Here is a 27,522-nt window from a genome sequence, read left to right as displayed (position 1 = left end):
CTATGTTATCATCTCAAGCATTTCTCTATATCTGCTACGTTTTTACACATTATCACATTGTTTATAAGAAACATTCACAGGGAAGACATTACACATCAAATGTTGAAATACGTTTACATAATTTTAGAGAATTTTTTGTTTATGATCATTGTGATGATCAGAAAAAGACCCTTCTTGTTAGTAAAGTTAGACTGGGTCTGCCTCCTGTTTTCATATAATCAATATCTTAATTAAACATAACCTATAGTATAATTGTAGGTTTCACGTACCTATGTTGGCTGAATGGCCACATGGAGTATCCTTTATTAGTATCGGTATATACTCGCACCAGAATAACATCAATATGTGTAATATAATTATAAGTATGGGTCCAAGGATAATACCTGCACAAAGTATAAGAGGAAAGGACATATATAGTGTTAAAAAATCCCTCAAACATCCTTAAAAAGATAACACTATATCTGCAGGATTTACCTACCCTGATTTCGAAAGAATTTGCTAATAAAAGAACCATCTGTGGGTGCCACCGGAATATATAAATAGAATTCTGTGGGCAAGAGAAGCATTTTTTGTGTAAGTCACCTCTTCAGGTAATGACTTAGACATCTCTAAAGATTGATAAAGATTAATAACAGAGATCCACACCGACTTGCCTGATCATGGGTCGAAACAGAGACTATAAAATTAGTCTGTTGGTACTTTGCTGGAAGATGGCGGGTTGGCCTGGTCTCCCTCACTAGGATATTTCTCGGCGCTCTACAATAAAGTTTGATTAAAAAAGGCTCATCATTCTATTTATACCTGTCTTAATAAAATCTAATATACACTTGTTCGTCATTTACGAGATTATTTTGGATATTTTAAGTAAATACTATCAACACTCTTTATCTATTTTCTTTGATAGAGCCCTAAATACCCGCAACCTGTTTGTGTCTATTTAGTTACCAATATTATAGAAAAAATGTCCTAAACTTTCTAACACGCTCACAGTTCTTTTGCTTTCGTAACATTATCAAAGTAGAACCTTCATCTTGGTATTCATAACTCATAGCAGTAACTATCAATTAGACTGTTGTGGAAAAAATTCACCGAAAGCCTGTAGTATTCATTTGTAAGGTGCCAGAAGTTTATATATTTTAAAATCACATTCGTGTTATTCTCTTGTTTTGGGTGCTTTACTAGAGTTTAGCCCATCTGTAATTCAAGACTGTACCTAAGGCATATAATCTCTGTACAGTTATGAAATTATGAGGAATGCTCCCGGAGTGATTTATTAAAATTAAGTGCCTCGATTACACAATGCATAATTTGCGGAAATACCTGAACCCACCCCATAGTGCTGGATTAGTCTCCCGTCAGAGCGCTTACCTTTAAATTGTATAGCGGCCTCCCTGCACCCACACGGCTTCGCTTCTTTTCAGGAATGAAGCCATCGAGTGCGTTACGGTTTTTAAGACGCCAGTGAGGGTTCAAAGGTCAAGTGCTGACACATGACCCTCGGCCGAAACTTATTTCAAATAAGATATAATTCTGGCGAAATATGCACTATATATATAACACAGTAGTGCTAGTGCTGAATCAATTTATATTTTGTTACCAATCTAATAAAAATATATATTACATCTTGCTCGAATCTTAAGGATTATGGCCGCCATCTTGGAAAGGGATAGAGATTCTTTCGAAGATATCAGATATAAAGTCCTAGCTAAGGACTCGCAGGTATAAACTGTCTATCCAGATATCGGTCTAAATACCCATAGGATCAATGCAATTTACAATTTATTTGGCTCATATTGTATGGCAAAACGGGACCCTATCCCATAAAACGCGACACATTCTGCCTCTGGATTCTATCGTGGCCATTTTGGAACGGGAAACCTAGATTTTTTCTTTTCTAATTTTCTAAAATTAATCGTAAATAAATGGTATTTTATGCTTAATCCTATTATGCTTAATTTTGTATTTAAATATATGTTAGCATATTTTAGATGTCATATTGCCGATTTGAGGAAAGGAAGGACAATTTATAATATATAGTTACATGTCCTTAATATAACCTAGTTCTGTTTGGGGTCACAAAGCTGGGAATACTCCTTATTATCCATGGCAGTATTTTTTTATTTGTTTGTTTTTAGCATTTTGGGCATTTTTGGCCTCTTCGTTATTTGAGGCAGTCAACTTAATGATAAAGACAATATACATAGAAGAAAATCGATAAATGGATACCACAAATGTCTTGTCGGGTGTATGCTAAAGATGCACCATATCTTGCTCATAAATACAAGCGTACTTTCAACCTACAATTATACTATAGGTTATGTTTCCTTAAGATATTGATTATAGGAAAACAGGAGGCAGACCCAGTCTAACTTTACTAACAAGAGGGGTGTTTTTCTGATCATCACAATGATCATTAACAAAAAATTCTCTAGCAGATATAGAGAAATGCTTGAGATGATAACATAGGGCGGTCAATGATTTAGGTTTCCAATAAGGTTTTTTAAATATAGTCATAGTATGTTGTATTTACAAGAGCAATAGTCACCAACAACAGATTTAGAGAATAATTGCATATTGTTTTTTGTAGAAAACAGTCCTGAAGAAGGTGAACAGTATAAACAAATCACCGAAACGCCGCGTCGACCTATGTTTTCTAATAAAATCGAGAACTTCAATGACATCAACTTGTGACTTTGTTATGTGTGTATGTTTTTAACGAAAAGAAACTTTTTTATTGTTTTTATCCTTGACATTCTGTATTGTTTTTTATTATGAAATGATGTAATAAAATGTATTTCTAAAAATTATTTTTACTGTTACTAAATTTGTTTGTATTACGATTAGTTGTTGGCTTAATTGTTTTGTATATACATAGCTTACGTCTGGTTTAAGCAAACTAGTGGCTCTGCCGAGTTGTAAACCTAAATTGTGGGCCCTTGTCTTTTACGAAAACCCCAAATATTGGGCCATTAGGGACTTTGTTCAATTTTTTCGCATATCCAAGAGGGCCTCCCTTTTTATCTATCTTTGATTCAGAATATCCAACATCGCTTTGTTTTAACTAGGTTTCATCTCAACTTTCTACCGCTTATGGTTGCATACCCGGCTAAATGTTACACCCTAGTGGGTTTGAGACCCTGCCCATGTGATTGTGTCACCCCAGAATTATTTTCACATCTTGGTTTTTTTGGTACCTTTTATGAGCTACCCACAAAGACATTTGTATTGCCCCTTTCTAAAGCTTTTAAATTTACTCAGTGAAGACCTGCTCTGCTGTTTTTGCAGCAGTTACATTGCCCTCTGATTTGCTTTGCATTGGCCTAATGTATGTGGATGATTTTAAAAATACAGATATGTGTAACATTACAGGGGTTATCTGACTCAGGCTCTTTATTATAGTTTTTCAGTGCATTATGGTATGGCCTTTTAAAAAAGTTTAACTTTTTACTGTAACTATATTTACGCCTTTAATGTTAACGAGGAAGGGCTGAACATTTGTATGTTCTCTATAGTGATGTATTGTGCATTCTTTAATGTGCTGTTATGCTACAGCAATGTAGCGAATAAAGACTTTTTGACTAGACTTGACTATTTGTGATGTAGCTTGGTTCCATGTTGGAACGTCAAGTGCGCGTTGAGCAGGGATTCGATGCAAGACAGTTGATCGCATTCACTGATAGATGGGGTGATAATAAAAGCCTCTTCATTTTACCTGTGTTATCTGCGCGTTTGTACTTCACTACACTGGCGACGATCGCATGTAGAAGCGGGCAGAATCACCCTAACATTATTCCGGCATTATGGAATCTGCCTCGTTCTGGAGCGAAAGCAAGGGAAGTGGAGGAACGTCGCAGAGCGTGGAAGGCTTCTGGAGAAGAGACTACGAGCAGCAAGCAGTGTCTTGGGAATTCCGGGCCATGATCCTGGAATCGAGTCCCTTTTGTGGCATCAGCAGTGGAGCCTGTGGAGAGGGAAACGCATGGTTTGGGTCTGCGTTTCAACGCGCTGGATGTCGGAATATGCACATCACTGGGCTGGGAGTAAGCCCAACCGGCTGCTGAAAATAGAGGAAGTGCTACACTCGGACGACATAAGGAAAACAAACCCAATCAAGTGTGGAAAAAGAAACAACATTTTACGAGCAACGTTGAGGGCCATGTTGGGAATTTCAGTTTATAAGGGGAAAGAGTGTTGAACTTTGACATGTTGATCGGTAGTATTTAGGAAGCATTCACAGAGGAAACGAGGGAGCGGTGGCAAGAACATCTCATTTGCTTGTCCTCGCGGTGACAGGAACACCTGCTTGGTTCAGCATGGCAGCGATGTAGGAACAGTAATTGGCTTTCTTTTGCTTCCCACATCGGTGACAAGCATACCTGCTCAAGACTGACATTTAAAGGTTTGTGTCTCAAGTGGGGAGATAACTAGACTTTACATTTCCTTTCTTCTTCATTTCAAGATTTCAGTCATTGGCTATGTACTGTAGGGCAATTTGTTTCATACCACATGCATATTTACTGTGAGTGAGTCATTTTTGGTGGAAGTTGTAAAAATACGAAATGTTACTGCTCTTCCATTTTTCATGACAAGTCCTGGGGAAGCGCCTGTGAAGTGGCAGAAGTGGAAGAAGATTTTTGAAAATTATGCCAGGGTTTGTGGCACAAATCGAAGTGCATAGCGAAAGCAGGCGCTTTTGCTTCACTGTTTGGGTGGAGAGGGGCAGGAGGTTTTTGAAAATTTGCCACAGTTGAGTGCTCAAGTACAAAGAGGGTTAAATTAATATGAGGTGTGTATCATGCAGTTAGATCTGCATTATCTACCAAAAGTGAGCACCATCATGGAAAGATGTTATTTTGCTTTGAGGGAGCAAGGAAAGGAAGAGACAGTAGAGGAGTTTTTGACAGCTCTAAGAAAATTGGCAGCTAGTTGCAAATTTGGTGTGTTGCTTGAAGAGACAATACATGATCAATTTGTGTTGAAATGTTCCAGCAATAAAATAAGGGAAGAGTTGTGGAGGAACAACCTCTGGATGAAGTGATGGTCATTACCAAACGTGTTGAACATATGCTGAAGTGTGTAAACAAATTGAGTAAGGTGGGCAAACAAACAGCTTCTGTTGACAAAGTAGAAGAGATGGTATGTCAAGTCAAGCAGAAATGTACTACTCCTGTTGACAATAAGAGTGTAGAGGAAGAAATAAAAGGTGGGATGGGGTTTCAAGGAACATGTTATCTCTGAGGCAAGTATGGTCATAAGGCTAATGCCAATTCTTGCCCAGCTCTCAAAGTGGTATGCAACGTTTGTGGTAAGAGAGGTCATTTTAAAAATAACTGTTTCAGTCAAAACAAAAGAGAAAACAAAAATGAGGTTAAGAAGGTTATTTATCAGGTGAATGAGTGTGGTGTGGAACATCCTTCGGATTGGGTCAAGGTTGGATACATTAAGATGACAATGAAATTTGACTTTTGCTCTCATCTCACTTTGATCTCTAAGGAGGTGTATGAACGGGATTTTTGTAGTAAAGTCAAGTTATTGAGGTTGGATGTGAGACCAACAGGTTATAGTGGGATGTCTATAAAAAAGCTGGGGTATCTTCAAGCCTCAGTGGAGTTTAATGGAAGGTTTGTGGACGCAAATGTTTGTGGCTGACAAAGGTGATAATCTCCTGAGTTGGACCCACCAGGCACATCTGGGAATTACCCTCAACCCTAATGCTAACCCTCTAAGTCAAGTACAACCTATAGAGAATGCTGGTAACGTATTTGGGATGTTGTTTGAAGAATGGTTTAAGGATACACTGGAGCGTCTGAAGGGCTATAGTCACCGCCTTAAATTGAAGCTAGGTGCCAAGCCAGTTGTAGCTAAGGTGAGGAGTATTCCTTTAAGTGTGCAGGATGCCATACAGAAGGAAATTGCCAGGTTAACAGGTTCTGGGGTGATTGAACCAGTGGAGGCAACAGAGTGGTTGGCTCTAATTGTGGTGGCTAAGAAGAGTAATAGTGAGGTTCATCTGTGTGTGGATCTTCGAGCACTCAATAGGGAAGTTGTGGTGGACAAATTCCCGCTTCCAAATATTGATGAGATGATCTCGACTCTGGGGCAGGTTACTTTACTATTCTGGACCTATCCTCTGCCTATCATCATGTGCCTTTGGATAAAAGCTCATAGGGGTTGACTGCATTCTTAACTCCTATGGGGCTTTAAAGTTCTCACAGATGCCGTTTGGTTTGGTCTTGGCGGCTTCTGTCTTTCAAAGGAACATGAACGATATTGTCAGAGGGGTTCAGGTGTTCAGTGTTACCAGGATGACATGTTGGTGTATGGGAGGACTATTGAAGAGTATGATGACAGAGTTGTGAAGGTGCTGGAGAGGCTATTAAAGGCAGGGTTGACACTAAGTCATGCTAAATGTAAATTTGGAGTAAAAGAAGTGGACTATCTGGATCATCACATATCGGGCTGTGGTGTTAAGCCAAAAAAGGATTTGGTCGACACTATAACTCAGTTGAAAGATCCATGTTCTAAGGAACAGTTGCCTCTTTTTTGGGTATGGCTGAGTTTTACAGCAAATTTATAAAGAATTTTGTGGAAAAAAATAATCATCTCAGGAGCATGTTGTGTAAGAAGGTAGAATTTGTGTGGGACGATGTGTGCAAGGAAGAGTTTGCAAGGGTAAAGGCTGATCTGACTTGTGCTCCTGATCTTCGGGCCTTTGCACCAGGTGTTGTAACGTACATTGTCACTGATGCGAGCAAAAAAGGGTTGGGTGCTCTGCTAGTTCAAAAGAGGAAAGGTACAGAACATTGATTGCCTGTGCTTCGAGATCCTTGAAAGGTGCTTAGTTAAACTACTCAGTCACGGAAAAAGAGGCACTTGCGGTTTTCTGGACAATACACAAATTCAGGAAGTTTGTTTGGTCAGGTCTGACCACAAGCCTTTGAAGGAAATTTTTGAGAGGAAAGGTTTAGATTTGATTTCTTCAAGGATAAGGAAGTGGGTCATTTCTCTGCAAGAATTTGATTTTTCTATGGAATATATTCCAAGTGCTACTAATGTTACGGCAGATTGTCTCTCGCTTATGGTTGACAGTGTGGACTCTGAGGTTTGTAAGGAGGATATGGACGTCATGGATGAGCTTGATGTGAAAGTGTTTGAGATCGCCTTGGGGGCAATCAAAGAGGAAGAATGGAAGGAGGCGTTATGGAAGGATTCTGAGCTGTTGAAAGTGATGGACTTGATCCTGCAGGACAAAGGGGACAAACTTGAGAAACCCTGGTTGTTGTTGAGTGATAAGCTGGCTGTTAGTAATGATCAGTTAACTAGGGGCACAAAGTTAGTTGTGAGTCTGAGGAACAACATCATTCAAATGGATCATGACGGGCACATGGGAATTTCAAAACCAAAGAACGGATTAGGCAGGATTTTTGGGGGCCGGGTTGGGATCTTATGGTGGAACGTATTGTGCGTGAGTGTGTACCTTGTTCTTTGAGTGATAAGATACTCAAGCCGAGACAGTCACCAATGGTTTGCAGGAAATTACCCATGTGTTCTTGGGTAGAGGTAGCTATATATATTGTTGGACCTCTTCACAGGTAGCATCAGACTCCGTATTTGTTTGTACTTCTAGACTTGTACTCTAGGTGGATTGAAGCGAGTTGTGTGTGTGACATTACTTCTCAATGTGTGATAAAGTTTCTGGATGAGGTTTTTAAACGTGAAAGTTTTCCTAGAGTCTTGTTGTCAGACAATGGTCCACAGTTTTGTTCACATGAAATGGAGCAATATCTGGAAGGATGTGGAATTGTTCACAAGAAAACTTCTCTCTATCATCCGGAGACTAATGGTGCTATTGAGAGGTTGAACCTGACTTTGAATGAAGGAATACCATTGGAAAGGGTGAACTGTTTGCATTGGAGAAATGAGATGTAAAACAGGATTTCAGCCTACAGATTCACGCCTCATTCCTCCACTGGGAAGATTCTATTTGAGTTATTCAAGGGGAGATCTCCAAATACGAAGATTTGTCCTGGGTGGATGATGCTTGACAAAGGAGTGAAGGACAATGGCATTGACCAGTAGAAGGAGAATGAGATGTCCTTGCAGCGGAAAAGAAAGGGGTATTTTGATTCCCGTAACTGTGCAAAGTCAGTTGAATTCCAGGTTGGAGACAAAGTTAAGATTAAAGCACCTATGGGCTGGCAAGACTAAATTCACAAATGTGAATATAGTGGTGAAATTGTTCAAGAATGCAGTAAAAACCAATGATGGACGTATCTGGAATCTTAGCTGTGTGGGTCACGTAAAGCCATGAAACACTGACTCATCATCTGGAGCTCAGTCTCAGTTGAAGTGCTCGGGGTCTACAAGGAGGAGTGGGCGAAAATGCAGATTTACTATTCCAACTTCAAACCTAACAACATCAGGTAGAGTGTTGGACTCTGTGGGCCAAGGGGTGGTAGAAAATGTACTCTTCCCACGCCAACCTTAACCACATTGTGGAAAGTCTAGGACATTTTGAGGGTGGGGTGAGATTTACTATTCCAACTCCAAAATGACCACAAAGTGTTGGAAATAGGGGAAGACCGGTCAAATTTACTATTCTAATCCAAACTTAACCACTTTGGGGAAAGTGTTGGATTTTGGGGTTGGGTGGTTAAATTTAATTTTCCATTTCCAAATTTGACCACTTTGTTTTAAGTGTTGGAATTTTAAAGTGGTGACATCTATTATTCGGACTCCAAAATTAATCACATTAGGGAAAGTGTTTGACTTTGGTGGGGATGGGGGGTTGCAGATTTACTATTCCCCCTCCAAAATGAAACAACGTTTGGGAATGTGCTGGACTTTGCATTGGGGCTGTCAAACTTACTATTCCCACTCCAACTTTAAAAACTTTGGAAAACGTGCTGAGACTTTGGGGAGGGGCAGTTAAATTTACTCTTCCCTCTCCAAACTTAAACACTTTTGATAAGGTATAAATATAATGCGATAGCAGTGTGGGGCCTATGACATCGCACTAGTGTAAAATTGTGTTATAGTTTATTTTATCTATGCTCAACTTTTCATGACCACACTGCCCTGCAGTCACCAAACAATCCAATACTAACAAACAAAAATGAAAAGGAGCATACAATTATATAATCAGTTTGGCTCAATTCACAGCATTACAGCATATTTAAACAGTTGCCACATGGATAATTTTAGCATTCATGGCCTGTAGGACTGAGAACCACTGGCTAAATGGCACAGTTGGGACGACTCTTTCATTGATGCCACACAAAGCACAAAATGAGAAATATTTGCGTTTTAGTTCCCGCGCATAATGAAACAGGGCACCAGAATGGACTACAAAGTCAATGGCATTCTTCATTAACTCTGAAGATTGTAAAGATACTCTCAGCATAACATCTAGCAAGTGGCAAGGATCTCTTCAGTGAAGCACTTCAGCTCAGATATAGATTTTGACAGGTCACCACAAAACTTTTTCATATACTTGTTACTGCAAATACAAACAATATCCTCAAATCTTTGTTGAACTTGTTAAGAGCTTTTAGCAGCAGCATTCCAAATTACACTGCGTTCCATGTTTCCCAAACATCTGGTGTCATGTTTTCCCAACTATCCCAGATGCTTGGTGACCGCATTCCTTTCACATACATTCCAGTCACTATACCTTGCATTGAATGTTTAAAGCCTAGGGTGTTTGGCAATTCACCTACTATCAATAATGACTCGCTAGAAAAGGGGATGATGTATCAAAGGGTTTCACCCATTCTTTGTCTGTGGGTAAATGAGATGGTACAGACTCGTATGAAACCAGGCATTTTACCTGTAAGTGAAATAATCCAATGTATTTCCTGATTCTTTACAGTTTATAAAGTAATTAAATAAGACCTAAAACATGCTTCTAAACCCTGCATCATTAGACCACAGGCCGCAAAACCAAAAAAAACTAAAGGAGGAAGATACAATATTTTAGTGACATCCCTAAACAACAAAACTCAAGCAGAATAATGTTAGCCCAGTCTTTCTTGCTACTGCCTTATGGAACAAAGTTACATTGTATTGACCCCTTCAGAAAAAAGTAGAAATTACTCTTTCACTCACCTTTTCCTTTCTTTGAATGGCATTTAGTTTGTGGTTGCAAAGGTGTTTTTTCAGTGTTTATATGTTTAGAATGGAGAGGGCTACTTTCCTTTCGGTGGGGTTTTATCCGTTATTATAGGTTTAAACCTAAAACCGGACATCCTAAGCCTATTCCATGCAGTTCTATATCAACATATATTCGTTGTTAATGTCCCATCAAATTCCTCAGGAGCCTTGTATATCAGTTTCAATCTACTTTATTTAAGTTTATTCAGTATCACAATTGCACATCAGTCCAGCCAACGCATTTCGTCCATGCAGACTTCATCAGGGTTAGGTTGTTAGTAGATTGATGATGTTACTCTGAGTGAAGTATAAAGGCTGAATTCCGGTACAAAATCAAGCTAATAAGATGGGTGGTGCAGTACCCCCAGGTCAATCTCCTTCATCTGACTTGGATTTCGGATTCGGACAAAGGAGATTGACCTGGAGGATGGCTGTTTTGTAGGCGGAGTGTGCTTCCGGGGTTTTGCTGTTTCTCCACGTCTTCTCCATTCGTCGGCAGGAGCGATTGGACTCTCGGAGATCGTGGTGAACCAGTTGACATTCTTGTTGTCTCGTGGTTTTTTGGAAGGGGGTGAGAGCGTTGGCGCAGTTTCTGGTATCAACACTTTCAGTTTAGGTTTTTACCAGCCCAAGGAGGTGAGGCATTCCTTGTATGAGGCTTAAATTATATTCAGATTGCCCTGATTTGCGGCAGTGCTAAAGCACTGAGGTTAGCTTTGACACTGCTAACCATTCAGCTAGCTGTGGCATTGCCGACCACATCATGGTCATTGCTAGACTGCATGGGCTTCAACGCAGTGGCGGCTGGCATCTACTGAAGGTGGATGGCGGGCAAACACAATTTAAAAAAAGGAAAAAGAAAAATACTTACCAATCGTATCACTTGGACGTCTTCTGTGACTCTAATGCAGGCCCCAGCAAACTACCCTGACCAATCCAGGCCTGCTCACGTTCTGTTAACCAGCATGTGAGCAGTGCCCTGATTTGTGGGAGCAGCCTCTCGGTGCTCCCGAGGGTACTGGCTGCCTGCACGTGCTCTCAACCCAGCTGTCTTAAGACAGCTGGGTTGAGAGGTTTAACATGCACAGTTTAAACAGTGCAAAGGCAGCCCTCTGCCCGCCACGCCTCCCTGCTCACTCAGCAGGCCCGCTCCGTCCTGACGCTCATATCAGGACTGGACGGTAACAAAATAACATGGTAATCAATTACCATTTGATTTGTTATCTCTGAGGCTTTGGTGGGTACGTAAGTGGGGCGACGCTCCTCCGCTCCTATGGATGAGCAGCCCCTGCTTAAACGCCAGTTCTTTGGCATTGGAATGGTTAAAGCCATTTATCATAGTCCACAATCAAGCAGCCACTCTCCTTTCCACTTTATATAGTAGGGCTCTAGTTGGGTAGTCCTGAGGGCTCCACACTGTGGGCATATTTACAAAGGAATCGACCCACCTGAATGCCACTATTTTTATTTTCCGGTGGCGCAATGCTCTGCTCTATATTTACAAAGCGGCATTAAGCCACTTATTGTGGCTTAACGCTGCTTTGTAAATATGGTACACTTTCACGCAGGTCTCTTTTTTTTCCTGAGTTTTATATAGCACAAACTCGACCCGAAGGTATCTGAGTGCTTTACATGAGCACCAGACTGACACATTCATTTTGTGAGGCACAGGGAGATTTGGGGCCATATGTATCAACATTCCGTTATGCGATTTCTAAATAGCGATTTTTAAGGAATCTGTATTTAGAAATGTAGGTATGTATGTAGAAATTCGCTTCTTTTTAGCGATTTCTTAAAATTCCTTAATTGTGTTTAGCAAATTGCTAATCGCAATTAAGGAATAATTTCCCATTCATTTCTATGGGCCAGGAGGCCCATAGGAATGAAGGGGAAATTTGCGATTCAATTTGAGAATATTTTCAAGGGTGCAGGGGTGTCCACCCCTGAAATCTGCATGGGTGCACATGTGGCGCACATACATGCCTTAAGGGCATGTATGTGCGTCACATGGCACTTTGAAAAGTGAAAAAATATGCATTTTGAAAGGAATTCGCAACTTACCACCAACTAGAAGTTGGTGGTAATTTGCGATTCCTTAAGGCCAATTTGCTATTTTTTTTTGGCTTCTTACATTGCATTTAAGGAATCGCAAAATTTGCGATTCCTTAAATGCAATCGCACGATAAGGAATCGCAAATTTTGCGATTCCTTATTTTTCAAACAGATTTCCTTGATGCATACCATTAGTCCAAATTGCATTCGAAAACGCCGAAATTCGCAGAATTTCGGCGTTTGCGAAGTCAATTTGGCTTTATACATATGGCCCTAAGTAATTTGCCCAGAATCACAGGATGTTGAGCATCCCTGCCGAGGCTTGAACTTGGTTCCCCAGCTTGGAAGTCGAACTCTCTCTGCATGAAAGGGGCGTGTAATGGGTGTTGCTGTGGGCATTCCACTGCAACACCCATTCCTTTTCGACGTTGCCTCAGATTTACAAGGAGGTGTAAATCTAGGGCAGCGTCACAAACTAATGCCACGCAGTAGCAGGTGTCAGAATGGAGCAACGAGGAGAAAAACTTTTATTTCTCCTCGTTTTTGCTTTTGTCTATGTGTGCTGCATTCTGGAGCACACATGGGAAAAGCAGAATGCCATTAATGATTGTTTATGTGCAGGAAGGTACACCTTCCTGCACATAAACAAACATTCCCTCTAACGTAGGCACCCTTGCACTATGGCACAATGGTGGCTAAGTTGGCGCTAGGCAGCTATTTTTAACGCAGGTGCTAGGGAAATCCCAGGGGTGCACCGTACTGTTGTAAATACGGCGCATCTCTGCATTTTGAATATGGCAAAGCGTGGCTGCAAAATTTGCCATGGCTCCGCTTCACATCATTTCCTTGTACATATGCCCCTGAGTCTCACACTTTTAAACACTTAAGTCCCCCACCTTGCTACACTCGCTCAACTTTCTGTTTCTACTGCATGCTTAGAACACACAGATTCCTATTAGACTTGATAAGCTCACTAAAGATAACATCATGAATTTCAGCAACTATGACCCTCAGGTCCACTTTGTCATAGCTTAATTATATCCTTAAAACATGTTTAAGGCTATGTGATGCTTGGGTGGCACCCTGTGACACAGCCATCCCCTTTAGGCATAGATGAATCCGCTAAAATACCTACATATCACATACTACACACCCCGATGCCTATGGCGCATAGACAAACTGCCCCAAGTTGCTTATACATTCACACAGGCGCAGATATCTTTCATATGGTATGGACCTCTGATATCCCGCTTCTGGCGTGGGATTGCCAAAACACTCTCCCAAGTTCTGGATCGGTCAATTGACCTGACTCCGAAAGTGGGTCTTCTCGGTATATTGGAGGACCTTGGTGGGCCTTGATAGGAACGGGCGATGGTGGGAGTGCCATGATCGTCACCAAGAGGGGCATTTTGAGTAAATGGAGGTCCCCAAAGAGGTATAAAAACATGGGATGTTTCTTTTGCAAATACATTCAATCATTAAGCGCCTGGAAAAAATTTTTTTCATTATCAATTAGAATAGTCTAGCCCTGTAACACCATTAATGACAACACAACCATCAACCCTGCCATTTTAGTCTTGCTAATCACAAAGACATTGATCACAAAGCCTCATCATAAATAAAAAAGAAAGTCACTGTCAATAATTTATTTTTTTGTCTTCGGGTTAGTGATTAAAGTACAGCCAATACCAACAGAAAAGATGATAACCTTCCATAGGACATACAACAGATCACTCAGTAAAGTGTACCAATGAATTTTTACCCAGCATTTAAATTAAAGTGCATTACATTCATATTAGATCATACTTGACGTTGAAGGGGTCAGCACAGATTCATTGAAATGAACATTTAACAACTGCAGGGCCTTATAAAAGACAGTGTCTGGGCAAGACTAATGCTAGTACCTATCGGCTTGAATAATTCAGGATCTACAGAAGGAGTAAATATAGAAAGGTGGATTCTACTAGCGTTTTTCACCTGGAGCAAATTGCTCTCTCGTAAAATGATATATTATGAATTATGTGCATAAATGATTAGAGTTGATGATGCATTAATATGGAATTATCAATATACTCTTTTTGTGCAACATGCTTGCATTGATTGTGGGTTGTCATTTATTGATGTTGAATATTCATTGCTTGGCCAATTGGAAGAGATCTTTTGTTCCATGATTTGCCGTTTATTATTTATTTGATGAACATTAATTGAAACCCTCCCCCTTTCTCAATTAATAAAAAATGTTTAAAGTGAGCTGATATAACTCTTGTTCTGTACAATACTTAGTACCCAGGTTCCTGTGGCTTCTTTTTCCTTACTCTTCTTTGTTTTGCCAGCATCGCTACACAAACTACCCATTTCCCTACAGACTATTAGTAATATGTCTCTGTTTTGCTAAATTTTCAAAATAATTTTTTACCAACTAGGTTTTCCTTGTAGTGATTGCAAATCAGATCAGCTTGTGTTTTCTGGTGAACGGCTTTCTGCTGAGGTCAGGCTACTACATTGGTTTCAATGTTCTGAATTCAGCTAGATCTGGCTCCCCAGTCCTCACCCCGTCCCCTCCGATTTTATACTCGGCCCATTGTGCTTTGAGCTGCTTCTGCAGCTTCATACTGTGGAGTTCTACTGCCTCCCTTGCACCACTAATGATATCTTCAAGGACACTGACTTCATCCTCCATTTGACTACACCAAACATCCCTCTTGTTGTCGTCACCAATTTCAACTTAGATTTAACCCCTTAGCTGCGGCGGCTATTCCGCTGCAGTGCTAAGGGGAGGGGGGGCCGTGCGGCGCTCCCGTGCTCGTGACGGAACCGCTCCGTCACAAGCCTCGGGTGGGCTGTGCTTGTGACGGAACGGTTCCGTCACGGCCCCGCCCGCCCAATAGAATCCTCAGCGCAGGCGCGGCGAGCGGGCCGTGACGGAACGGTTCCTTCACCAGCACAGCCCACCCGAGGCTTGTGACGGAACGGTTCCGTCACAAGCACGCAAGGGGTTAAAGACGTGTCAGCAATACACTATTCCATTCAACTTCCATCAAACCTGGTTCTCATCCTAGTCTCTACCTCATTTGCGTCCATCCCTGGTGTGTCTCGGACTACTCCTTAATCCACTCTGGTCCACATACCTTCACCCTCCAAAACACTTTCCACAGCATATAACCCATTAGCCCAGTCATTGACTATCTAAACCACATTCATGACAAACTGACCTTGACAGTATCACCTTTTGGCATTCCCACCAGCACACTGACGTCTGCCTTCAGTTCTCACTAGACCATTTGCACCTTCGCTCCCTCGGCCACAGCACAAGATCAAAGTGGCTATGCATGCTCTTACACATTTGCACACACGATTAGACAGATGTACCCTATCTGAAAGTATCTCAGCTTTCCAAACTCAGGCCTTAATGCACTGACCTCTGACTTGGGCTCAAGCAAATCAATAAACTACCTCAACCTAATATCCTTCATCAAACCACACCTCCAGAAAGTATTCTTCACTGAACTTTCATAAACTCTGCGCACCAGACTAAACTCAGTACTCACAGCCAGTTACTTCACACTGCCAACTCCTCCACTCCCTGCCACCCCATCTCCCCTCTAACAACTAACAGTAATAAGTGCCCTCTTTTACCTTTCCTCTCTTGTTAACCATTCACTTTTTCAGGAAGCCACCAGTAGTGTTTTAATGTATTCTTCATTCTGTTCCTACTGAAACAAATGTGACTGTCTGGTATCCTAACTCCCCTTCCATTCTAAAACCCTTGAACATCTGATGCTAAATTACCTCTCACTGACTCCCTTCCTTCCCACGCAAATTCAACAGACACCTATATTAAAATCTATGGCATTGTGCTTGTTTTTCACTTGTTTTTCTAACAAATTGCTAAGTTTTCATTAGCTGACGAAATACTGTATGTTTGTTACTGTAGCATTTATATAGCCCTTCATAACCTTAGGTGGGGTGCTGAAGTGCTTTTTCAGACATGTGGTATGGTACACCGTAAATGGGTGTGATTGTTAGTGCTGTATTGTATGAAACTGGCTATGTATATACTATACCACAGTGAGGTATAGTGTGCACAGAGTACAGTGGCACCCCAAAGGTAAGCAGAGGTAAATGTAGATAGTACTTTACTCTCTATTTGTGGTGGTGTGAGCAAGCAGTAAGGCTTTATCAGCGGGAGGTGTTAAGCATTTGTTGTACACACTCAGACAAGAAATGATGTCACACACTCAAAGCCTGAACTCAGACCAATGTAAATATATTATTTAGTTATTTTATTTCTAGAACCAAACCAGGCCTGATGCAGGTAAGTGAAAAATTACTTTGCAAGTTGTGCAGTAAATTACAGTTGAGTGCAGGTTCAATGCAGTTGGTTGATCTAGAATAAGTCAACAGTGAAAATTACTTTTCAGTTACTTTGTAGATTACTGTGTATATTGCTTCTTGGATTACTTTTTAAGTTACTTTTGCTACTCAGTGTGATATACCTTGACATCCCCCTGGGACATTTCCTAGGCACAAGGTAAGTAATTCAGTTTTTATACATATGCAGTTTCCTTGGGTTTTCATAGAAACCAACTCCACACATAAGATATTCACAGGAAAGCAGTCAATGCAGTCCTATGGGAGAAAACAGTGTTATTGGTTTATCAGTAAGTACTTATGTTTTGGAGTTGGTATTCTGGGGTAAGAACCAGGGTTCCCCCAGGGTCAATGATGTACTCTCAAAGCACCCTCAGCGGCATTAGGGCGGCTGAGTGCAGAGCGCTGAGCCCCAATGTTATCCAATGGAGGATAGGGGGCCTCCGGTTGGTGGCTGCTCACGAGCAGACCACAAGGTTGTGGGAGCAAAGCTCCTGGAGTTAGGCTCGGGGTAAAGGGGAATCCTGTTTAGCACACAAGGTGCACCCACAGCGGTGCAGTGGCGACCAGGGGCAGGGTGCTCTTTTGGTGTCTGATGCCCTGTTGTTTTCAATGGTAGTTGCTATTTTTGGATGTTTCCTGCAGGCTCGGTCCAGGGAGTCTTCTGGGAGGAACCAACAGCTGGGCAGGTAAGTGTGAGGGCTAGAGGACATAGGTGCACCTCAGGTCCTCTTCTCCAGGCACAGGGCAGCTGGATACAGGGGTACCTTTTGAGGTCGAATTTCACCTTACCGTGCCACTTGAGATGGGGGGGTCCCCGTGCATAGGCTGTAGACAACGTCGGGGAGTCCTGGAGAGGTCAACCCATGGTGGACTCTGGCTCTGGAGTGCTGGGGGACCTCACTGGGACCAGGGGGCCACTCGTATTCGGGCCATAGGCGTGGGGTGCAGAAGAGGTTCCAGGCACCAGTTTTCTTTGTCCTCAGCAGGTTCAGAGTCTGTTTTGGGAGATTCTTTTGAACAAAGTTGCTGTTCACAGGAGATCCGGTCTTTGTTAAAGACAGTCAGTCCTCCCATGGGTCCTGGAGGTCACTGGCTGCAGTGCCAGGCGACTTTTGGTGCCGGGTCTCTGGAAACTGCCAATGTGCTGGTAGGGCTGGGGCCAAGTCAGTTCTTCTTTGCAGTCTCTTTCGTCTTCCTCGTAGGTTGCGGGAATCTGTCTTCTTGGACAAAGCTGCCTCCTAAATACTGTATTTAGATGGCATTTTAGGGGTCTCAAGTTCAGTAGCCAATGGCTTTAGGGTGACTACACCCTTGGAGTGCTCACCTCACGTGGGGAGTCAGCATAATCTCTAATCCTGATTGGAAAGTGCCTGCCATCTGCAAGATGGCGGGCACTGAAGAGTGGGCTTCACCTCTCCTCCCCCACCTGAGGGGTGGAGATGGCAGAGGTGGGCACACCTTCTGGGATGTTCTACTTTTTCTTGCCGCCCAGGAAAGGCTTTGTTGCTGGGCTCAGGGAGAGAAGGGTCCCACCCCAGGGGTCCAGAAACATGTCTTGTGGTGGCAGGCTGGTGTTTACCAGTCAGGGAACCCACCAGAGGCTGGTCGCATTTCAGGGGGCGTCTCTAAGATGCCCTCTGAGTGCATTGTATAATAAATCCCACACTGGCATCAGTGTGGGTTTATTATGCTGAGAAGTTTGATACCAAACTTCCCAGAATTCAGTAAAGCCATTATGGTGCTGTGGAGTTCCTAATGACAAACTCCCAGACCATATACTCTTTATGGCTTTACTGCACCTACAATATCTAAGAATGGACTTAGACACTGTAGGGGGTACAGTGCTCATGCAACTGTACCCTTGCCAGTGGTATAGTGCACCCAGCTAGAGGGGTGTCTTACCTATAGCATAGGTAGTGGGTTGCAGGCATGGCATAGGGATGTGTGCCATGTTGACTCTTCACGTTTCTCTGCACCAAAACATGCAGTCTGCAATGGCAGTGTATGTGTGTTACGGTACAGGACCTCTAAGGGTGGCACAATATGTGATGCAGCCCTTAGAAGCCTTCTATGGTCACAGTGCCCTTAGTATGAATACATTGTTATTTTCTGGTCTAAAATTATTTAATTAAACTCTTGACCTTTTAGAAAACATAAAAATTAATTGAACAAATACGTTTTAATAAGATTAGTGAATAAATAAATATAAAAATGACTGTTGAATTTAGACATTTTTAAAATTATTTAAAACATTTTTTTATATATTAATATAGTTTTAATTACATTTGTCATTAAATATTTAATGTGAGTTAACATGCTGTAACATGTATTTGTTTAGCTCTAGTTTAATAATTATTTTAAGTTAATTTTTTTAAATTAAAATATTTGAACAAATATATTAAGAATTATTAGACCATTTATATTCCCTACACTTTACCATAAGAAGATTGCTGCCCTTGTGGAATAGATCTCCGCATGCATATGAAAAGTTATTAGTAGTAACTTGGCATTTGTAAATCCTGTTATAGCAGGCTCCAATTCCATGTTTTGATGGGATGGAAACAGATATGCATGGCCACCAGAATTATGAGATTTTACGGTTGGGGCGTTTTCCATATAATTATGGATTTGGGGCATTCGCCAAATAATTCACCATCTGCCGCATACTCTGGAGATTTTAACAAAAAACTTTTTTTTCTAACTCAAATGGATCAAACTTTAATAAAAATGCGTTGTCACACAGAGGAAGGCCTTTTGCACAGGTTGATGAGTCACCTTTCTGTTGCATATTGCTGTATTTGGGTGAAACCTTTGCCCACATAGTTCTAAAATGAATAACAATTCTGTGCTGCTCTTGTGGTCCCCTAAGGAGACACAAAGTTTCAAGTTGGTCTACCTTTTGGGCGATCCAAAATGGAATTTTCTCACTATAAGTGGATATTTTGCCCATAACTGGATGAACAATTACAGGACTTACTGTAGGCGCTGCAGGCAACTGGACTTGCCACGGCAGGCAAATCTGTGCTCGCTGTGCTAGCAAGATGCACAAACTGAATTGAGTTAAACGTCTATATAAGACTTAGCAATAATTAGTAGTAATTACTGAGGGCACCCATGCGTACAGGTTTAGCTATGTGTGGGAGGGCACCAAGGAACGAAGTATGTTGTTACCAGTAAGACCGTGATATTTGCATGAGCGCCGCATATGCTCTGTATTGTGCTGGTGGTGCAGTCAATTCAAGACCCATGGAGCAAAGTAATTGAAGCTCATCCTTCTGAGATAGCTCAGGTGTTCTTTCAACATTATAACCTAATGTTTTCTGAATCTCACGGCAGTCCCTCCAGAGCAATTAATGAATGGCTTGGGGGTCTTCAAGTCCCCATTATGACTTCAGAACAGTTGATTCAATAAAAACATTGGCGGAACTACAATTAACTATTAAGTAGCTACCTAATGCTAAAGACAATGGTAAGGATGGACTACCTGTTGAAATATAAGCATTTTTTTTGCAGCAATTGGTGCCCTTTTTGGTGATATTGTCCTATCAGATTTATCATGGATGTTCTATCCCCAGTTCTTTCACTTAATCTGCAGTGGTTATTTAAAAAAAAAAAGACAAATCAGAAATGGATGTTAACTCGTATCGCCCTATTTGCCTTCATATCACCAATTATAACCTGTGTACTAAAATCATGGCAAATAGGGTTGCAGTAGTGGCAATGTCTCTTATCCCCAGGGATCAAAACTTTTTCTCCCTGGGAGATTTATTTGTTCAAACACCATTTTTTTACTACAGGCTATAGATTCCTTTTCTAACTAAAATATTGAAACCACTTCTATAATGCTTGACGCAAAAAAAGCATTCGATTTATTTGAATGGGAAGTATTATTTGCAGTTCTTCATAAATTTGCCTTCCCATCGAGCTTTCTGCATCTGCTGAAGACATTATATTCCGGGGCCAAAGCCATTATAATGATAAACAATATATCCATTGGGAACATAATCATTAAATGTGGCATACATCATGGGTGCCCAATGTCCCCCATTTTATTTGCGCTATTTAAAGAGCCATTGGCTTGCGAGATTCGACAAGATCAATCCATTACTCCACCCCTGCTCCAAAGCTTAAACTGTATGGAGACAAAATTGTTTTATATGTAGTTACCAATCAGGAAAATATACAGCAAACTTTTAATAAAATTCCTGAATTTACTGCGATCAGCGGTTATAAAATTAATCAGATGAAATCTGAAGCTCTATTATTTAATCGTTCCCCCGGAGGTGCTCCCAGCAACTATGCGTATGGCATTTCATGCTGGACGCCCTATTAGATATTTGGGCATCGAGGTGACCTCAAATTATAATGACTTGTATGCCCTGAATTATATATCCTTATTAGCTAAAACTTGTACTTCAATTAAGCACAAACTTCCTATACAATTATCAGGCATATTTTGCTAATAAAAATGAAATTGTTACCTTTGTTTTTGTTTGCTTTCTCTAATGTGCCGAATAAAATCCATAACTCCTTTTTTAAAGCTATAGAAACAGATACTCACACATGTATCTGCCAAAGCAAAACTGAGGATTAAGGTTTTGGTGCTTTACTCAAATCAAAAGGAGGGAGGTTTGGCTCTCCTCTGTCTTAGAACATATTAGCAAGCAGCTCTCCTAAACCTGGTTAACTTCTGCTTTAAACAAGGTATCTGGAGGAGATAATTACTATCTTAACAATATGCTAAAGACTGCAGGAATCAATCCCATCTCCTTCCTACAGATTGCAAGACTACCAGAAAGGACCCGTTGTAAGACACCTTGAATAATAGTTGACCGTTTTAATTAAATCTGGCCAGAATATAAGATTCCATATTTTGATTTACAAATGAAGTTAGACGGTTGTGCTGGCCTGGGCTAAAACCTTGGCTGTTCTACGCTTAGCCGCTAGGCAATTTTAAGAGATTGTTTTCATAACATTCAGTTTTTTTCATAGCAAATGCTCAATCATGAGTATTCATTAATTTGTCCATCTGTCTTTTTTAGTTTTACTCAAAGAAAACACTTATGTTCTAGCAATTCGACAGAGAAAAATGATGTAGTTGAGAAAATATGTCGAACCTTTTTCATCTCGAGCCTAGCTGGGACTGGTAATTGGTATAGAGTATTACTCCAATACTCTGGACGTAAATTAATATCTAATCATGTTAGTAAAATAGCGCCAGTTGCAGGCTGTGATGGAACACTGGCATTATTATAATCGGCTCAAAAGGAAAGCAGTTTGTGCAGCTAATCTTAAGGCTTTTTTTTATTGCAAATGGATGCTGTACTACACTTCAGAAAAATTACAAAAATGTACAGAGGAGCCAATGCTGGATGCTTTAGATGCAGATCACAGCCAAGAGATTGCCTTCATATGATATTTACTTGTCCTAGGTTGAATGCATTTGGATTTCAGACGGTGCAAGTGATTAGTACCGATCCATTGGGGGGCCCTTTTTGGTACTCTGTCAAGCCCTGACAATCTCCCTACCAAATACAATCAGTTTTGCTTTATTACTACATTGATAGCAAAATCAATATTTTTGCAAACTTTAAGTCAACAAATGCGCCTACTGGTGTATCTAGATGTATAAAATAAAAAATGAAGAGCTTTACGCAAAGAGAGTAGGTGCCACTAAGTGTTTTAATCAAATCTGGCAGAATTGGGAAGGAGTCAGGATAGTAAGATCTATTGGCTCATGAGTCTTCTCCAGTTAGAAATATGAGTAAAGAGAAACATATTTGTGATTATTATGCTCGGTCCATGTAAAAGGAGGATTGTTTATTTATTTATTTCTCTTTCTGTCTGCCTGTTTATTAATTGACGTGAGGTATAAGAGTTACCACTCACAATTATTGTTAAAATATGTACCTTTTTTTGGGATACATTGATGAATTATTATTTGCAAATACTATTATGAATTGTGAGGCATCCTATGTGTTGCATTTTTGATAAATAAAAATAAAATAAAAAAACAATACCGACATCCCATCCCCGTCACAAAAGAGTTCTATTGAGATGCTCGAACCCATGCTTACATTGCAGGCATTTGCTTGTGCTGCTTCACGTGTTAGATACTCTCATGAGGAGGTAGAGCTTGAGTGAAGAGGGGCTGGTGGTCTGGGAAAGAGTATGCCCTAAATGCCAGGAAATTAGATCAGAGTGAAAACTCTTCAAACTGGAAGGAGGTGGGCTTAGGCTGGCTTCCATAATCTACCACTGTCAGTTGAAATGTTGAAGCTGACGTACATAATGAATACTTCTCCCTTTACTGTAATAACTGTGTTTTAGTGGACTACGGAATATAGAATAATATGTTTAAATAAGAAAACCAGTGGTTTCCAGTAAAAATCGACGTGAACATTTTCGGTTTGGTTCGGTAGGGGTTACCAAGCTTTACTGGTAAAATCTGCAAACCTTATTCAAAATGTCTAGACAGGACATTCAGATACACTGTCCGAAACTACAGAACAGGTTTGAGGTGGTTCCCCTTTTAATTGTCTTATTTATTAGTTACATTTGTTAGGCGCACAAATCATCCCTACAGGGATCTCTAGGCACCGTTGCAATGTGGGAGTAGAGAGGGATATGGCTATTGTGAGAAAAGCCAGGTTTTCAGGAGTTTATTGAATGTGGTGAAGTCCTTACATGCTAAAATCGATAAGGTTAGCCTATTCCAATGGTAAGGGGCCCAGAAAGAGAAGGTGCCACCTCCGTGCCTCGTTGTTCTGATGCGTTTTGGGATCACACAACCTGAGCAGCCGCGCCTGGATATATGGTTGCAGTTTCTGCCTCAGGTAGAGAGTACCCTTCGCCTGCAGGGTTTTGCAAACCAGGCAGAGGAGTTTTAAAAGGTCACGTTTTTTAATCGGGGGCCAATGAAGGGAATATAGAGAGGACTCGTGGGGGGCGAGGAGGAAGATTTTGTATCAATCTGGCAGCTGAATTCTGCACCACCTGGAGCCTGGACAAAAGGCCTTCACTACTCCCCACCAGGAGGGTATTGCCGTAATCCAGGCGGCTCATTATTAGTGCTTGTACCAGTGTCTTCCTAGCCTGCAGAGGAGTCCATTGAAAACCCTTTTTAAGGGTTCGCAGGATGCCAAAACAGGTACCAGACACTGTTTTGACATGCCCCTTCATGGAGAGCTTGCCACCCATCATTATTCCCAGATTCCTTGCACATTTAATGGGTATAGGTGGAGAGCCTAGCTCAGGAGGCCACCAGTCCTCTGTCCAAGCTGTCTGTGCCTTCCCAAAAAGAAGGATCTCTGTTTTGGTCATGTTCAGTTGAAGACAGTTCTTGGACATCCACGAGACTACTATCAGCAAGCAGTGTTTAAATCTTGCTTTGGTCAGGGTGAGGTCATGGTCCATGGTGATTGTGTATCATCAGCATAGGAAATGGTTTCAAAACCATAAGATCTAATGAGTTGTGACGAGGGGGCCATATACACATTGACCAGTGTCGGGATCGGGATTGAGCACTGTGGCACCCCCTTGTCAATAGATGAAGGGGCTAATGTATACTTGCCCAACTGGACCTGGTTTGTGCATTCTGACAGGAAATTGACCAGCCATTCCAGTGCTTTGCCTCTAATACCAAACTCCCAAAGTCTATGCACTAAAATCTGATAGGAGATGGTATCGAATGCGGCTGAAAGGTCTAAAAGAACTAACATGGTTGCCGATCGCTGCTCTAATGCCCATTTGATAGTGTCTGTGACTTCCACAAGTGCAGCCTCCGTACTGCGTGAGGTGCAAAAGCCAGATTGGGACCAATCGAGGAGATGATTAGATTCCAAATATGATGATAGTTGGGCATTCACAACAAATTCTAAGACTTTGGAGAAAAAGGGGAGGAGGCAGATGGGTCTGTAGTTTGCAAAATTCTGAGGGTCTGCTATAGCCTTTTTTAGAAGGGGCTTGATGTATGCTGCCTTCCATTTGCAAGGTATACTAGCTAATTTTAGGGAAAGATTACATAGATCTGTGAGTGGAGTGCCCAGAATAGGGGCTAAAGTAGTAATAACATGAGGAGGTGCTGGGTCTCTCACGGACCCTGGTTTTATAAAATTTATACGGGCTAGAGTCTGATCCTCAGTTATTGGGCTTAAGATTACCAACATGCAGACAGGCAACACTGCTTGGGATTCCTGTGTGATGGAGCCTACTAGATTTGAGAATGTGTCATAGATGATGTTGATTTTTTTTTTTCCAAAGTAGGCTTCAAGATTATCACAGTGCGATTGGGATTTCGGAATCGTTTGATTGCCACTCTTAGGGTTAGTGAATTCTTTGAGGATTATGAACAACTCCCTAGATGAGTTTTTTGCAGAGTTGATTCTCTCTGCAATGTGGGTTCTTCTGGCAAGATTACAATGTTTGAGATACATTCTCAGGGTGATTTTATAGGCCAGTTTGCCCTCCTTAGTTTTGGATATCTATGTGAAAGTTAAAATCCCCTAGCAGCAGAAAATGATCTGCCGCCAGGATATGGGGTGCCAAGTGTTCCAACAACTTGCCGCTGACGTCCTTTTTCCCATCCGGCAGGTGGTAAACAAGGGCTCCCTTCCACGTTATACCATTTGGTGCCTTTGAGTGAGGAACAAGAGTCTAACATATCTATTCTTAGAGGGATTTTAGTTGCTATCTAGTTAGGGTGTAGCCTTGTGACAGTGCTAGGGCTATGGCGGGGAGGAGGACTGTGTTAACGAGGTCTCAGTAATAAAGCATATTGTTTTATCTGGAGGACTATATCAAGGCACGTCCTGCGCTGTTCTGGATTAAGGTTTGGAAAACCCCCGAAGCCTCATTGACCAGAGATATTCTGGCAGACTGCTTAAAATGTGATCAGGGTATTAAAATCCCATGGCTTGCCCAGGTTTAGGCAAGCCTGGTAGCAGTCAATCTTGGGCACATAGTTAACAATCCAGAAGGGCTAGAGGGGACCAACGTGAAGATAATAAGGAATATCCTCTACAGGCACTATGGGGAGACTAGATACAATGTAGAATTAATGAAATCCTCTGTAAAGCGTTATACCCAAATAGAAGGTGATATTGTATCTACTCTACCCACACCAGTTGGCTACCTCCTCAAAGAAATTACATGCTGGGAGCGCAGCCTTTTGTTTTGCCTGAGAGCAGGATCTATAATGTATTTATTGTGTTTTCCCCTGGGCTACCATTGTAATATTGAGAATTTGGTCTGCCCATGTCAGAACGCTGGAAAGCAAACACTACTGCATTTCTTGTTCTTTTGTTCCTATTAGCAAAAATACAGTAAGCCCCTCTTGATACCATTTTTCAGAGCCAAAGGCATAAACGATTTTAATGTGGCATTTAAATCCGTTTTACAGCTTAAAGATGATGGATTAATATTTAGTGTCTGTACCTTTTTAAAAATGGCCGTACGATCCCGTATTTCTATTAATTAACTTTTATATGAACTATGTCACTCTAACAGTTTGAGAGGATGCTTCTTTGCACACTTCCATATTTACACATTATAATCGATGTTGATATCTGTAAATACATGAACTTGTTTTCTCTTGCCAATACTGTAGTAATACGGAGATATAGATAACAACTCACTTCTTGATCTCTGGCTGCTATTACACGATGCACTTTATTAAGACAGTCCAATAACTAGGATGTATGCCATATGCACTTTAGAAAACTGGTGATCAACATAATGTTGCTAGATATGTTTTATGCATATATTGCCATGTTATTTTAATAAGATTGGAAGGAGGTCTTCTTTGTACCTTTGCACATTGGCACTTTAAGATCTCTTGCACTTTTGCACATCGGCACCTTAAAACCTATGCTGTTATTTGTAAATATGTGTACTACTCCCCTCGTGTCAGTATCGTAGTAAAATATGGAGACATAGATATTAATTCACCTTCTGATCCTTGGCTGTTATTACACGGTGCTCTTTATCCAGACAGTTTAAAAAATCAGGATGTATGTTCTATGCCTTTTAAAAAATACGTGTTTGACATACGTTCTTAGATATATGTCCTATGTATATACGGTGATCCTTATATTTGACCATGTATATAATTATGTGTACACTTTTATGGATAATGTAATATCCGAATAAAGGTTATTTTGATAAAGCATAGGTCTGGCGTAGTAGAGTCCAAGAGATCCCATTGTTCTGCTGTGTGTTTGGGGATCGAGCGCACATTAAGGTATGTACACTTAAGCTTGGTCAAGGTGCTCACAATGTGGAAAAGTAAATTTTGCCATGTTCTGTGTCCCTACGTGTCATCCATCATATGTTATGTGTGCATGACCAATATGCATATGTATTCCCCATGTCCGATTCAAGACGCAATTATAGTTGTGTCCTCCTCTAGTATGCCAGTTTCCAGTCCTCGTGAATACTACGAATGTCAGGCCTATGTAAAGTAATGTTGCCACGCTTCTCAGTGTGCACGTTATTCTATTATAAAGTCCCCGTTTCCAGGCCTCAACAGGGCCTGGACATCAGATTCAGCTCCTGTCTCCTGAGCCTCGCTGAGGAGCGATCCAGCCCCCACCTGTATCCTCGACCTTTCACTTACTCCCTGCCTCGCAGTGCCCGGTGCAGCTTGGCTCTGCCTCTGAGTCTGCCAAGACTATGTTATGATTCCAGTTATCAGTTTAGTCCTCCTTCTCTGCATTCCTAAGCTACTGAACTGCATCAATAGTTTCCGTCATTGTCTAGCCTATGCGGCTCCATGTTAAGAGAAATACTGTATTTAATGGTCATTTAATATTCTTCATCACGCACTACATGTAGAATAAATGCATGCTCTAGTCTTAGAGTCAATTAGCTTTTCCCCTCATGACTCTTAGTTTATATCAACATGTTCCCTAAACATTAGATACTAGATACTGTTTAGGTACATGT

Source organism: Lissotriton helveticus, chromosome 7 (genome assembly GCF_964261635.1).
Source record: "Lissotriton helveticus chromosome 7, aLisHel1.1, whole genome shotgun sequence".
Classification (NCBI taxonomy): Eukaryota; Metazoa; Chordata; class Amphibia; order Caudata; family Salamandridae; genus Lissotriton; species Lissotriton helveticus.
This window is presented reverse-complemented; position numbering follows the sequence as displayed.